Source organism: Miniopterus natalensis, chromosome 4 (assembly GCF_054644295.1).
Source record: "Miniopterus natalensis isolate mMinNat1 chromosome 4, mMinNat1.hap1, whole genome shotgun sequence".
In the NCBI taxonomy this organism is placed as follows: Eukaryota; Metazoa; Chordata; class Mammalia; order Chiroptera; family Miniopteridae; genus Miniopterus; species Miniopterus natalensis.
Window position 1 is genome coordinate 64,790,418 of NC_142084.1, and position 12,107 is coordinate 64,802,524.

The 12,107-nt window shown below is 48.8% G+C and overlaps 1 protein-coding gene across 2 annotated transcripts in view; it reads left to right on the plus strand.

The window, feature by feature from the left end:
* The first annotated feature begins 854 nt into the window (after positions 1-854).
* The window catches only part of UHRF1 (ubiquitin like with PHD and ring finger domains 1), a 60,113-nt gene continuing 48,860 nt past the window's right edge, over positions 855-12,107 (plus strand). The window contains exon 1 of one of the 2 annotated variants that reach the window (XM_016197872.2): positions 855-961. The gene's annotated coding sequence lies outside the window, so the exon portion shown is untranslated. Of the gene's footprint in view, positions 962-5,602; positions 5,678-12,107 lie in introns of those variants that run through there. The other variant, XM_016197874.2, reaches the window with a different exon arrangement.

Below are 12,107 nucleotides of genomic sequence, written 5' to 3' on the forward strand. Positions count from 1 at the left end.
CATTATGAATAGCTTTAACCACAGGGGTGAAGAGATATCCAGTGCCTTCTGCCCTCCCTGACCTGTGTAGGCCCACTTAATTCTCTATCGCCTGTGTCCCTTTATCCCCATTTTACAGTAGAGAAAACTGAGGCTCAGAGACTGCCCACCTAGGGCAGTGCAGTGAGCAACTCCTGAATCTGACTCCTGGATCAGCCCCTTCCTGAAGCCACACCCACTTGGATTTTTTTTTTTTCCTCTCCCAAAAAACTAACATCTATCCTCTTGGTGTATAAACCAAGGCCTCAAACCCAGATGTCCCCAGGGGCCAGCAGAAGGTAAATGGGGTGGCAGCATGCCCTGCCTAGACAGGGCGGAACATTGCCCTGTGGAGAACCACCCAGCCATTCGTAGATCCACAGGAGTTCCAGACTGTAGGAGCACTGTCCTGCCTCTTAGAAAACTATTGGACTAAATAAAACCCAGTCATGGCCACAAGTTTGCCACCTCTGCTAAATTATGTGGGTTGAGGTGAGACTTCTGGAACCTCCAGAAAAAAACATGGAAAAAATTGGGTATCTATGACTAAGTGCATTTTATTGAGAGGTTCTACACTCACACTATGCAATAGAACTGTCTGAGATATTAGGAATGTTCTAGAACTCTGCCTCATCGATTATGGTGGCCTCTAGTGCCATATGGCTGTTGCACACTGAAACACTGAATATTCACATTTAAGTCACCACGTGTAGCTAGTCAGATTTGCAAGGGAGTCTGAGACCCCAAAATGATTTAAGCAATAAACTATAACAGATACAAACTTCTCATTTGCTTGCATCCACTTTTTTCTACTTGTTCATTCTTTCACTCAACAGTTTTTCTTGAGCCACTGTGCTGAGTGCTGGGGACACAGCTGTCAGTAAAACAGATCCTGGCCTTATGGCGCTCACCACCCAGTGAGAGAGACGGACAGTAAACAAAAGTGAGTAAAATGTGTAATAGGCAGTGTTACGTGCTACTGTGAAAAGCAAACGACTGAGATCCATAATGTTGGGGCTCCACTTCTTTTCTTTTTTTAAAAAAATATTTTTATTGATTTCAGAGAGAGAAAGAGAGAGGGACATAGAAACATCTATGATAAGAGAGTCATTGATTGGCTGCCTCCTGCATGACCCCTACTGGGGAATCCAGCCCACAACCTGAGCATGTGCCCTGACCGGTAGCCCAACTGTGACTTCCTTGTTCATGGGTCAATGCTCAAGCAGCCAGGCTGGGGCTCCACTTTTAATAGGATGGTTAGGGAGGCCTTTCTGAGTGCCATTTGAACACCGAAGTCGGAGGAGAGGAGGGAGCCATGTAAAGATCTGGGAAGAGTGTTTCTGATGAAGGGAACAGCATGTGCAAAGGCTCTGAGGCTGGGCCATGTCTGGCGTGTTGGAGGTGCAGCCAAGAAGCCAATGTGTCTGGAGAAGGAGGGGGAGAGCTGGAAGAGAAGGGGTTGGGGGATTTATAATGCTTAGAGAGGTGAAGTGACTTATCCAAAGTCACACAACTCTAAAATCACTAGGAGATATGCTTGGTAGTCTTCAGCTTCCATGTGGCCTTCTGTGCTGGGACATGGCCAAAATATTCCTGGTCAAGGGGATGTAATCCAATTCTGACTTGGAAAATAAGTCCTAGTGATTTTGCCCCACATCTGAACAAAAGGAGAAGAGTCACGTTCATTTCCTTCCCTGGGGTGGAGATCAACCCCCACCCTCCAGTCCCCAGTGAGCGAAGTCAAGGGCATTTGCCATTGAGCTTGTGCACACGTGGGTGGAGGGGAAGGAAAGCGCAGACCAGCCACTCCCTTTCCACGACCACTGCCCCCTCCTCCTGGAAGCCTTCCTGCCTGCCTCCCCAGTCTCCTCCATGCTAGGGTTGCCAGATGAGATATAGAATGCCCAGTTCACTTTGAATTTCAGGTCAACAATGAATACATTTGGGGGGTATAAGTATATCACATGTGATATTTGGGATATACTAAAGCTCAAAAATTATTCATTGTTGACCTGAAATTCAAATGGAGCTGGGCATTCTTTTCACTTTGCTGGTTTTGCTAAATCTGACAACTCTACCCCCCAAACCCATTTCCCTTTCTCTGCCCCAGCCATGTCTTCATGGAAAATCTCTCACCTCTCAGCCTTGGGGGGCTCCTCGAGGACAACACTTGTCTAGGAGCCCCAAGGTGGAGGTAAGAAATAGCTGCTGTTTTCTGAACTATTTCATCACATTGTTCAGAGGCCTGATTTTTTTTTCCCCCCAACTTTCCTGATGAGGAAGCTGAGGATCAGAGGTGATGTCATACCCCCATCACACAGCCAGAAATGGGCAGCCAAGGGATTTGGACCCAGAGTTGTCTATCTTCAAAGTCTCTGTTCCTTAGATTTCTTCCTGCTGCCACCTTTGCCTCCTCTCCCCTCCTGCCCATCTTCCTCATTCCCCCTCTTCTGTTCCTCCCCTCCTCCTCCTCTTCTTCCTGCACTCCACCCCCTTCCAGTGGGGGGACTCTGAAAACTTCATTCTTTTCTATTGTAGTGGAGGGAGAAGCAGGTCAGCATTGTGCCACAAGGTGGCGCTGCTGGTCGCAGATTGGTCTTTGCCTGGTCCAGGTATACTCTCTGCCCTCTGACCCTTCCCTCTGTCCATCCATCCATTTATCAAGCATCTTCTATATGTGTGAGCCATGCCAGGCCTGGCCTTGAGGACCCAGCAATCACTGGATTTTCATCCATTCAACAAACAATTATTAAACACCTGCTGTGTGCCAGACCCTTGCTGGCCAGCCTTGGGACCCAATCTCCAACACCACCTTCCCGGCACTCATAGTTCAGTGGGGAGACACACATGGGACCAGCAGGACCACATTAAAATCTTCATAGGCCCAAGGCATTTTTGCCAGAACAGGTCCCTCCCTCCATGAAAAAATATTACAACTTACCTTTTACAACTGCGTTGGTATTTATGAATTTTTCTCTCCTGATTTTCAGAGAAATTAAAATAAAACAATTTTGTACATCCCTAAAAGTGTTGCAGGACCTGGGTCTCCTATGTCTGATGGGTGAGTTGGCTCTAGTGACCAGGTGGATAAAATAGAGGGTGATCAGGGGCTGTGATGGGGGTGCACAGGCATGGTGCACAGCCCAGAGGAGGGGCTGGACCCAGCTGGGTTGGGGTGGGAGGTCTTGGAAGGTTTCCAAGAGGAGGTGACTCTAAGCTGAGGCCTGAGAGATGAATAGGGGTCAGGCAGATGAAGGTATTGGAGAGCAGTTCTAGGCAGAGGGAACAGAGTGTGAAGGTGCAGAGTGAGGTTGGAGGGTAGAATGTGGTGGGGGCAGGGGTGTCAGGGAGGAGAGATGGAGTTAGAGTTAGGTTGGCAGGGCCAGACTGACAGAGTCCTGAGGGCACTGGGTAGCCACAGAGGATTCTGGAGCAAGGGCAGCAAGGGCAGTTTGGAGCATTCGAAAGATCTCTTGGGCTGCCCTGTGGATATAGAAGACAAGCCCACCTTTTTCAGGTGAGTCTTGAAGAAAAGGTAGTACTTAGAAAGGTGGAAGGGGGTGTAGGAGGACACATCCCAGACACCGTAATGTTGCGTCTTATAGGAAGTATTTATTAAGTGTCTCCTGTGTGCCCTTCTGGGGATATGGCAGTGAACCAGGAAGAGAAAAATCCCTGCCCTCTTGGAGGCAGATGGACCAGATACAAAACTACAAAGTACACATTATATAGTCTATCGGAAGGTGGTGTGAGCTGTGGAGAAAGCTACAGCAGGACAGGAGGACGGGGAGCCAGGGTGGTTTGCAATTTTAAATAAGGGGAACAAGGGAGACCTTACTGAGGAGGTGATGTTTGAATTGAGACCTTCAGGAGGGAGGCCGTTGAACTAACTGTGTGGCTCTCTGGAGGAGGTGTACATCAGTAACAGCTGGTGCAAAGGCTCTGGGGTAGAACTGTGCCTGGCTGTTGGAAGAACAGTGAGGAAGCCTGTGTGGCTGGAGCTGAGTGAGTAAAGGGAAGAGAGGGAGGAGGTGAGGGCAGGGAGGGGATGGGGCAGGTCCTACGGGGCCTTGGGGGAGTGGGGAGGACTTAGGCTTCTTCCCTGAGGAAGATGGGAGTGCTAGAGGTCTGTGGCAGAGATGGGAGCACTAGAAGGCTGAGGGCAGAGGAGGGACAGGACCTGACTCAGGTTGGGGCCGTGGGCCACGTCTGGGGTCCTGAGAGAACAGAAAGCTTTTGGGAAAGCACAGCTAAGCAAGGAAGAGCAGTAGTGTGGGCAGGTGGGAGCTCATGTCCCATGGCACAGGGTGCAGGTCGTAGGGGCAGATGGGACAGAGACTGCAGAGGGAGAGTGAACAGGCTATGGTTCAGAAGGTGAGGTTGACTTGAGCCTCTGGCTGGAGGCTCTGGAGTGTGGGAGGGAGGGACAGCACAGCCATCCCTGAGACTGAGACCAGCTGAACAGCAAGTTTCAGGGGATGATGGTGGGCTCAGCTTTGCCTCTCCCAGAGCCCCTGGCCAGGATGGCAGGCTTATCAAATAAAAATACTCGACACTCAGTTAAATGTGAATTCCTTATACACAATAAATACTTGTAGGATAAGTATGTCCTAAATATTGCAAAGGTCATGCTTCTGCTAAGAAATGACTTTTTTACGAGTGTCCTGTATTTTTTTCTGGCAGCCCAAACCCAGCCATCACAGGCTGCCCATGTCTTCCCCTGCACTGCAGAACCAGCCAGTGGGAGGAGAGCCTGACTGCGGCTCCATGGCCAGAAGGCAAGGTTTTGTCTCCTTTGGCCAGCTAGCCAGGGAAGCCGGGGTCTTTTAACAGGCAGGCCCTGGCCTGTCCTGCATCCTGCGCCACCCCCGAATCCCTCCCCTCAAGGCCTCCCTCATGGCGCCAGCTGTCCACTGCCTCCTGCCTGGTGGTGGCCAGGTTGGGGAAGGGGGAGGGGGAGATGTGCTAAGATACACTGTCCCCTGGGTCAGCCCATTCCAGGCCAGGCTGGTCCCACTGGGCACCCTCAGCCCCAGAATGCCAGGCCAGGGCTCTAGGCTGCAGGAAGGCCTCCACAGAACTTTCGTTCCTTCTCCCTGCACCCACCCCCCTTCCCTGGCCTTGGTGGCCCATCCAGCTCAGAGCCAGACATCTGAGGCCCCCTGGCCTTAACGTGAAGCTCTGCAGGCAGAGCAGGCAGACTTCCTTGTCAGAAGGTACCGGAAGGGCAGAGGCCTAGGGGCAGCTTACCAGGAACTAGATCCCTCCAGGCTACAGCCACCGCCCCCACACTGAATGGCCTTGTCTGGGGTGGCCAGGCCCAGAGACTCAGGACACGGCCTCCCAGTGCCAGCTGCCGGGATGTGCCAGTCACGTTGGCAGGGAAAGAACACGCAGTTCTTGACTCTCCTGGCTGCCCCTTTGTTCCCAGGCAGAGGTGGGGGGCTGTTGTCCTGGAAACCAGCTCCCCACCATCAAACTGTCTCTTGAGGTAAAGATCGGAGGCACCTGGGATCCGGGAGTTCTGACCAGAGAGGGTACCTTGTCACCCAGGGTGGCAAAGGAGGCCCCTCCCCCAGCCAGCCCTGTCTGCTCAGAGCTCATGAGTCTCAGACCAGGAGGGAGGCCAGGTCACCCCCTCGAGATTGGAATGCCGGAGGTAAGGAGGCAGGGGAAGGGGGGGGCACATTCCCAGAAGGGCAGGCTTTGTGGTGGCAGTTGCTGGCCCCTGCCTGTTCTGTGTGTCCCCGTTGGAGGCTGCAGCTGGTGCTGGTAGCTTTGGTTGGGAGTGGGGGTGGATCAGTGGGATATGTTATTTTGGGGGTGGAGGCAAGGGAGTGTGAGAGGCACCTCCTGGGGCAGGAAGTGGAACAGCCCCAGCTGTGTTCTCTGGTTGGCCCACCTGGTCCTGTGGGCACCACAGGCCACCGCACAGGAAATGTTCCCAACGCCTGCCAGTGTGGTGCCCTGAACCTGGGGGCCTGGAGGGGAGGCAGCCATCAGAGAGCGTGAAGGGGCTGCTGTTGGGGGTCCAAAGTGTCCAGAAGACCCCAGCTGTGGTAACAAGAGCGCCAGTGGAGTGACCACTGACTTTGGCTGATAAAGTTTATAGACGTTGGCTCGTTTAATTCTATGTCTTCAGGAGGGAAGGACTATTGAGGAATACAAGTTTTACAGCTGGGGAAACTGAGGCTCGGAAACAGAAGTGACATGCCCAAGATCACACAGCAAATAAACAGAACTGGGATTCTCATTAGCATTTACTCTCAGATATACTAACTCAACATAGGCTCCCAACCCGATGATGTGAACAGGGTTTCCCAACCAAGGTGATCCTTGGCATCCTTGGGCTGTCTGGAGACATTTTTGGTTGTCCTGACTAGGGGGTGCTCCTGTCATCAAGTGGATGGAGGCCAGTACCCAAGATGGTCCCACCCAGGAAATAATCCAGCCCCAAATGTAGAGTCTTGCAGAGGTGAAAAAGTAATAGAATTAATAATAATAGTATTTTTATTAAATATTATCTCCATGTTACAGTTGAGGAAACTGAAGTTTGCCTATGTTTTGGACTTCTGGGTCTCCCCAGGTACCCTTCGCTGCTTCCATAGTGCCTTTTTAAGCTTTGCAGTAAGGGAAAGAGGCCCAAAGTGGAGATATAAATGAAGACTTGAACCTAAAACATCAGCACAGTCTCTTCTGCTCTGTGGGTGGAGAAGCCCCCTTTTCACACATCAAGCCTGCAGTGGCTGTGCCAGCTCAGACACTCCTGGGACCCCATCCCAGCTTGGGACTGATGCTGAGGGACCCTGGTCAGTGATGTCACCTGCCTCATCTGTGCATCTCTGTGACAGGTCCCTTCCTTTTTAGCTGAAGCAGTAATAATAAGGCTCTGTGGTTCATAAGTGGTATGTACAGTGGCTAGGGGATCTAATCCTCGCTGTGAGAACTTGGGCAAATCACTGTACTTCTCTGAGCCTCAGCTGTCCCATCTGTAGAACGGGAGTGATGATTGTTGTCCCTGACAAAGGTGATGGAGCCTTGGCTGGTGTGGTTCAGTGGTTAGAGCGTCAGCCCGTGCGCCAAAGGGTCCAGGGTTTGATCCCCAGTCAAGTGCATGTACCTGGGTTGTGGGTTTCCTCCCCACCCCCGGTTGGGTTGGGATATGTGCGGGAGGCAACCAGTCAATGTGTCTCTCTCACATCTGTGTCTCTCTCTCCCCCCCCTCCCTTTCTCCCTTCCACTCTCTAAAAAGCAAAGGAAAAATTATCCTCATCAAAAAAAAAAAAAAGGTGATGGAGAGAATTAAATGAGGCAATACATATCTCAGCACAGTGCCTGGGGCACAGTAAATACCATATAATGGTTGGATATGATTATTATTATTATTATTTTAAAATTTTTAATTTGTAGTAAAATACACCCAACATAAAATTTACCTTATCTCAGCCATTTTTAAGTGTACCATTCAATGGCATTTAGTCCATTTACGTTGCTATGCAACCATCTTCATCACCCATTTCCAGAACTTTCTCGTCTTCCCAAACTAAAACTCTGTCCCCATTAAACACTAACTTCTCACTCTCCTCCCCAGCCCCTGGCTCCCACCATTTACTTTCTGTCTCTGGATTTGACTCCTCTAGGGACCTCCTATGAGTGGAATCACACGATATTTGTCCTTTTGTGTCTGGGTTATTTCACTGAGCATAATGTTCTCAAGGTTCATCCATGTTGTACATGGGTCATAATTTCCTTCCTTTTAAGGATGAATAATATTCCATTGTCTGGATGGACCACATTGTGTGTATCTTTTCATCTGTTGATGGACACTTAGGTTGCTGGACCAGGGTAGTAACAATGGAAAGGTCAAGAATCTGGAAGAATTTTGAAGGTGGATCCAATAGGATATGCTGAGACATTGGTTGGGAAGTGTGTTTTTAAAAAATAGATCCACAAATTTTTAGAAGGTGGAGGCTAATTCTCTTCTCCGTGCATGTGGGCTGAACTTAGTAAATTGTATCTCACAAAGAAAATATGGTAGAAGTGATTGTCTTAGTCACTTCTGAGACATCTGAGACCAGGTCATAAAAGGCCTCTTGGCCTCCTTTCTCTCTGTCTTCCATCACTTCCTCCAGGGGAAGCCAGCTGCTGTGTTGTGAGGACACCCAAGAAGCCCACATGGTATGGAACAGAGACCTCCCACCAACAGCCATGTGAGGAAGCTATCTTGGAAGCGATCTCCTGCAGCCCCAGTCAAGCCTATAATCTCAAATGCACTTTGGAAAGCTCTCTTTCTGGCTGCTGCATTGAGAATGGACTGTAGAGGGAAGGAGTAAAAGCAGGCCACCTGGGAGTGGCTACTTTAATGGTCCAGGCATGCATTGATTGTAGCCTGAATTCAGGTGGTGGCAGAGGAGATGTAGAGAAGTAGACCGGTTTAATAATTATTTACAAAGCAACACAAACAGGACTTGGGAAAATAAAAGGTCAGTGATAACCCTTAGGTGGGGCCTTCATTGCAGTGGAGAGCTGAGGGCTGAGGGAGAAGCAGGTAGAAGTAGGAATGAGGGAAGATGGGATGACAGGTTTAGCTGTGGCCACATTGAGTCCGTGTCCCCGAAATGTCCAAGGGCTTCCATAAATGTAGCTATAAGAATAGATTAGATGCTCTCAACTGGGAGTGATTCTGCCCACCCAGGGGACACTTGGCAATGTCTGGAGACATTTTTGGTTGTCACAGCTGAGATGAGGGGATTGCTATTGGCATCTTGTAGGTAAACGCAGGAGATGGTAGTCAGTATCCTACAATGCACAGGACTGTTCCCCATAAAAAGGATCATATGACCCCAAATGGCATGTGGTGGTGAAGTCCTAGGGTAGACCAATGGCTGGAATAAACAAATCTCAATTTCAGTGGAGGTTGTTTACTCAATAAAGTTTTATTTCTTGTCATATGTGACAATCAAGTGCAGATCAAGTTTCCTGGGCAGCTCTCCTCCAGTCCTCTCCAAACAGCTGGCAAAAGGGGAAAGAAAGAACAAGACACCTGTGGAAAGTTTTTAATGGATCTGATTGGAAGGTATATCACTTCCTCTTACATCCCATTGGCCAAGTTAGTCACATGGCCTCACCCAACTGCAAGGGATTCTGGGAAATGTAGTCTAGCCATGTGCCCAGGGGGAAACAACTTGACAGAGGTACAACCTGTCTGTGCCACAGTATTATTGTCCTAATTATTTCTGTTATTATTCAGACCTAGCAACTTCCTGAATATATTTCTACTCCCATGTTCTTTCTCAACCCTATTCTATCCACAGGGTCAATGAAGTGATTTTCAAACCTATTTTCTGAAATCCTCGCTCTCTATCCCATCAACAAAGAAAAACACTCCATTTCTTCATAAACCAAGTTCAGTGCCCTTGGCCTACCATTTCTAGAGTTCAAAATGTTGAGCAAACAGTGGAATATGGGTGTCTGCGGAAGTAAACCTTGAAGGTCATATGTATTTCAGGACCTAGAATAGGAAGCAGGGAGGCTCTGCTTGTCGTGGCTGGAAGGCTTCCTGGAAGAGGAAGCACTGACCCTGTGGCTTTGAAATAAAGCAGAAGCCAAAAATCCAAAACTGAGATGTGGGAGAATGAGAAGGATGTGCCATCAGGGAAGCCATGGGAAGAGGATGTTTGAGGAAAAAGGGTATGGTCAGCTCTAAGGAATGCTGGAGAGAGACTAGAGAGGTGGCAGGGGTGATAGTGGGGTGGGAATGGCATAGGGAAAGCTCCTATTTGCAGAACAATTCAGGTAGCAGATATAGAAGGAATCTTTCAGATTAGAAAAATCATTGTTTTGCAACCACCAGTGAACTGATTCAGGCAAGGGGCACCCATGGAGGCAAAACGTACTGGGTGACAGGTCGTAAGAGACAAGGTGGTCACAGGCTTGAAATATCCTTCCCACAGATTGCTTATTAATTGTAAAGGCAAGCCCTAGCCAGTTTTCTCAGTGGTTAGAGCGTTGGCCCTCAGACTAAAGGGTCCCAGGTTTGATTCCGGCTGAGGGCATGTACCTCAGTTGCAGGCTCAATCCCCGGCCACGGTTGGGGCGTGTGGGAGGCAACCAATTGATGTGTCTCTCACATCAATACTTCTCTCTCTCTCTTCCACGCTCTCTGAAAAAGCAATGGAAAAAATATCCTCTGGTGAGGATAAAAAAAAATAATAATTATAAAGGCAAAAAGGAACCTGCAATGGGGAGATCTGGTTGACACTACTGGAACCAAGTGATTAAGGTTCACATCGCTAGTGAGCTAACAAAGCAGCATCATGTGCCTCCTGGTGTCATGCACTGAGGAGGACACAGAATCACTTCTGAAATCTCAGCCTGAATCTAATCAGGAAGAAACACCAGATTGTGGGTGATTCTACAGGACAATACAAGCAAGGCAAGGGGAATGTTCTAGATGAAAAAGGAGACAAAAGAAATGTGACCAAAAAAAAAAAGCAATGTGTGATCCCCATTGGAGCCTGGATTTGTCTCTACCTCCTTGCCACTCCCCTCTCCCCCCCCAAATTCCCAACTATAAACGATATATTTGGTGAGAATGTAAAATTATACAGTTGCTGTAGCAAATGGTATACCAGTTCCTCAAAGAATTAAATAGAATTACCACATGATCCAGCATTTCACTCTGGGTACATACACAAAAGAATTGAAAGAAGGGTCTCAAAAAATATTTATTTGTACACTCATGTTCAGGGCAGCATTATTCACAAGCACCAAAAGATGGAAACAACTTAAATGTCTATCATTGGGTGAGTGGATAGACACAATGTGGTCCCCATCTACGCACTGGAATACTATTCAGCCTTAAAAGGAAGAAATTCTGACCCATGCTACAACGTGGATGAACCTTGAGGACTTTATGCTCAGTGAAGTAAGCCAGACACGAAAGACAAGTACTATGTGACTGCACTCACAGGAGGTCCCTAGAGGAGCCAGGTCCATAGAGACAGGAGGTAGATGGCAGGAGCCAGGGGCTGGGGAGGGGGATGGGGAGTGAGCGTTTAATGGGAATGGAGTTTCAGTTGGGGAGGGTGAGAAAGTTCTGGGGATGGATGGTGGCGATGATTGTACAACAATGTGAATATTGCTGAATGCCACTGAACGGTGTACTTAAAAAGGTTAAGATGGCCCGGCCAGTCGTGGCTCAGCGGTTGAGCATTCACCTAGGATCCAGGAGATCGCAGTTTGATTCCCGGTCAGGGCACATGCCCCGGTCTGAGGGCTGGGTCCCCAGTTGGGGACGTGCAGGAGGCAGCCGATCAATGACTCTCTCATCATTGATATTTCCATCTCTCTCCCTCTCCCTTCCTCTCTCTGAAATCAATAAAAAACATTTCAAAAATGGTTAAGATGGTAAATTTTATGTTACATATATTTTATTACAATAATAAAGATATGTGGGACAGCGGGCGATTGGAATACGGAGCACATGTCTGAGATGGCCGCGTTGCCCTGTGTAAAGCCCAGAGAGTGATAATGGCGCTGTGGTTTTCTAGGAGAAGCTTCTCTATCTTAGCGTGTGGGCTGGAGCACAAGGCCCAGCAGTGACGTCCTGTGATGCTGCAACTTACTTCAAAGCAGTTTGGGGGAGAGAGGAAGAGGTAAAGAGCAAAATTGGCCGATATCGCTGGAGAATTGAGGGGGGAAGATCAAGTGTTTATTGTATCACTCTCACCTCTTTTCCGTAGGATTGGGATTTTTCCTTAGGATTGTTATCCTAAGACAATAGAAGAAGACAAAGACAGTGAGGTGACAACGTCCTCCAAACCCTAGTGGCGAATACTATTGTTCTCTCCATTTAATAGATGGAGAAACTGAGACCCAGAGAGGAGAAATCACTTGCTGTAAAGCAGAAGGAAGTAGGGATAGGATAGTGAGGTGAAACAACACAGAACAAAATCTGAGGCCTCCTCATTGACAACACCTGGCCTGCAGGGGACATTCACCAGCTGACTTATGACCTCCTCCTGGTGTGCCTGAATTGCTGCTTCCCAGCCCCCAAGATGAGTCCTCAACGCTGCTGTTATGCAGTT